At 35.4% G+C, this 3267-nt stretch overlaps 1 long non-coding RNA gene across 1 annotated transcript; it reads right to left on the bottom strand.

Moving 5' to 3' along the window:
* Nucleotides 1-589: 589 nt before the first annotated feature.
* Nucleotides 590-2816, bottom strand: LOC149077597 (uncharacterized). Its single transcript, XR_016194168.1, has 2 exons — nt 2742-2816; nt 590-747 (listed from the first exon to the last, which is right to left on the bottom strand). It is a non-coding gene; the product is annotated as an uncharacterized LOC149077597 (long non-coding RNA).
* Between the last annotated feature and the right edge of the window lie 451 nt (nt 2817-3267).

Here is a 3267-nt window from a genome sequence, read left to right as displayed (position 1 = left end):
TGATGAATTTGTTTCTCGCATTATTATGTACTATTTCATCATGTTAAATTCGAAAAAAAAAATAATAAAGATGTTAGTAAATTACATCGACTTGTGTGTGAGTGATACAGCCATTTTTTATTGCTTTAAAAATCTCGTATGATCTCTTAATGATACGAATTATTACTGGTATGCAAATTGTATAAGTTGTGATTTCCGGCCATTAACCTTTTACCGGCCGAATTATAATTTGCATTGATTTTTTTAAATTTTTCATTATTTAGCTCCTGAGCCTTTAGTTTAGAGATTTCACTCATAAAAATCATAAAAAACAAATGTCATAAGTTTTCTGGACGTAAGTTTTCCATAGACTCATGTGCACATAGAAAACAACATTAAAATTTTAAAAAAAGTATATTTTTCCTTAAAAATGTGTGATTTAACTAATTTAAATTTGTGGCATAAGTGTTGAAAATGAATGTAATTTTCGTTTTGTAAATTAAGTTTGTAATCGCACATGTTCAGGAAAAAAAATCAAGTGCTTTCATGTAAGAAAAATATTTTTTTTATAACTCATGGAGCCGATGTTCCTAATTGGGAACATTGGCCGTTGAAATTGAGTCAGTTAAACTTTCTAGTTGTGCCATAAAAAATTTTCATACTTACAACTTTTTGTATTTCTGTTATAACTTCCTCGACTATAGTCTTCACGACACTTTCGTCAACATTGCCTTTATCATCAACCAATTTTTTCGATGTTTTTTCAGCCTGAGGAGAACAAAAATAGAATTATTAATCCGTACAATGTATTTGTAATGTATTTCAATGCGTTGAAAAATATAGAGTAGGTAATTCATACAAAACTGTATTAGTTTAATGAGTTTTTTCCAAAGATTTCGGATGCTATTTTTAAACGACAGCTGGTGAAGTAGATAGTGGGGTATCACACAACTGCCGAATAACTAGTATTGTTTTAGTAAACAACAGTCATGTGAAACCTACCTTCCATGCTTCTATAATCATATGACTAATGCTTTCCATGAGGTAAAAATTTGGATGTTTTCTTTTTAAATTTTCAAAAAGCGTTCGATAGGATACATCATCATAAACTTGTTATGCGTTTTTTTTTCCTTCTTTCAAACCGAGTACAATTCCGGCCTATCACCATGGGCAATTCACTTCCGAATGAGTTGTGCCGGAAGTCTGTACGTGAACCTAACAGTTTGAAGGAGTATCTAGTGTTGTGAGTGAATTTTAGAGCTGTCATGTTTATGCGTTTACATGGAATTAGAATAAGAAGCAGTTTGTATAGTTATAATTAGTAGTAATATGTAACTGTACAATTAGATTTGTCGTCACTGGTAAGGTCGCTTGTTATATTAACCAGAAAATTATCTGTCTACTACCACTACTACTAAACCACACGCGCACCTCGTCCATATTTTTCTGTAGAATTTCTAACGAATGGATGCATGTCGGTATTGTGCGCTTGTGTGTTGTGAACCTGTCATGAAGTTTGTTGCTGAGGAATGCTTGTTATGAGTTGCTCGTCAAATAATGATGCCATCTGTCTTCCGAAATCAGAACTCGGCTGGTCATTTTTGGCTTGTTGGGTCCTACGTGAACTTTTTAAATAGCGTAGGTCTTATTAGTCTCTTTAGAGAAACTTTTTTTTTAAATGAGACATCATCTCGCATTGGCGTCTTGAGGTTCAGGAACCACAGAAAACCAGCTTCATCCAACCACCACTATGCCGTCAGTGGGGTTCAAGCTTGGGTCCTCAAGATGAGAGTCTATGACGATGCCCACACTACCGCAAAGCGGCAGATTCTCTGACTGGATGAAGTAGAGACCATCAAAAAGCTTTAGGGACTCCCCATTCCATTGACGTTTACTAATTCAAGAATTATTATCGAAGAGAGACTTCAGTTTTCAGATCATTGTTCCGCGATGGTCAAAAAATCGAATATAATTCCATACTTTAAATCATCTCTTTGCATCCTCGTGATGCTATTTTTTCTCTTTCACACGATATAGACTCTAAAGCAGTGGTTCCCAACGTGGGCGTTAACGCCCCCGTGGGAGCAATGGAAGGTTCTAGGGAGACGGTAGAAGCTACTAGTATAGCATAGGATCCTCTGTGTGAGATTGCGTTGGGGGCGATAGAAAAAAATTCGAAGAAGGGAGCGATGGGACAAAAAAGGTTGGGAAACTATGCTCTAAACTCTAAAGTATGCTATTCCTTTTTCAGTCTATACTTACTTGAAATGTAGACTTTTCTGATGGCATGCTAACAAATGTGCGCTTAACATTAGTGAACTTGTTGGTGGGCTCTCAAGATAGGAAAAGACACATTGTGTTTTTTTATATGTTTTTGGAGGTCATGGGGGTGATATGATTGAAGTGTTTAGGGTTTAGAGGGGGATGATGTTATCGACCACAACTTATTAATTCAACATCCATTGACAAGAAAGCACCAGTTTGAGTTGATTGAAAACAATAATTTTGCGTTTTCATTTGTATTCAGATTATCAGATGTTCCTGGTTATATTGCTATCTTTCAGGATAAAAACCTCTAATGAAACTCGGGAAAAATTCATGAGGAAAAGTTTTTTTTCTGTGAAATTAGAGAACAGAAAAGACTTCATAAATAAACCAATCTGTCAATATAAGTACAATCTATACCTAACACATCGCAAATAATATGTATCAATAGGCAATTCACAGCTGTTTATATTTTCTTTAACAATAACAATACTCACTTTTTTGAAAATGATTCGGACAACTTTAGAAATAGTTTTGTCTTCCTTGACACCGTAAGGCATTAGTTTTTCCTGAATAATATAATGTTATAGAAGAAATTAAGAACACACAGATAATTATTTTTTTTATAAAGTTAAGCATTAATTTTGCAACATTTATTCATGCAAAGAAAATATTTCATCATATAGGTCACGTGTTAAAAATACGTTCTAGGCAGGGCCGCAACTGGGGTGGGGGAGGCAGTTGGGTTGATGCTCCGGGTGCCGGACCAGAGAGGTCACCCCCTTTAAGCACTCTTTGCACATTAAAGGGGATACCGGTGGCACCATGAACTGTCGTTATAATAAAGGCAATCGTCAGTTCCGTGAATATTGTCACACAGTAATGCAGGAATCACAACAGCCGATAGCAGTGGTCTCAAATTTTTTAAGACCATGACCCGGTTGATTTGTGTTCCAGTCGAGAGCCATTTAAAAAAATTTGAAGGCTGCAATCAACTAATTAACATTAGCGTACTGTACTGAG

Source organism: Pholcus phalangioides, unplaced genomic scaffold (genome assembly GCF_987345545.1).
Source record: "Pholcus phalangioides strain wild (caught in Gottingen) unplaced genomic scaffold, Ppha-v1.0 ptg000015l_1, whole genome shotgun sequence".
NCBI classification, from domain to species: Eukaryota; Metazoa; Arthropoda; class Arachnida; order Araneae; family Pholcidae; genus Pholcus; species Pholcus phalangioides.
Note: the sequence above shows the minus strand (reverse complement) of the source record. Positions and strands in the feature narration are given on the sequence as shown.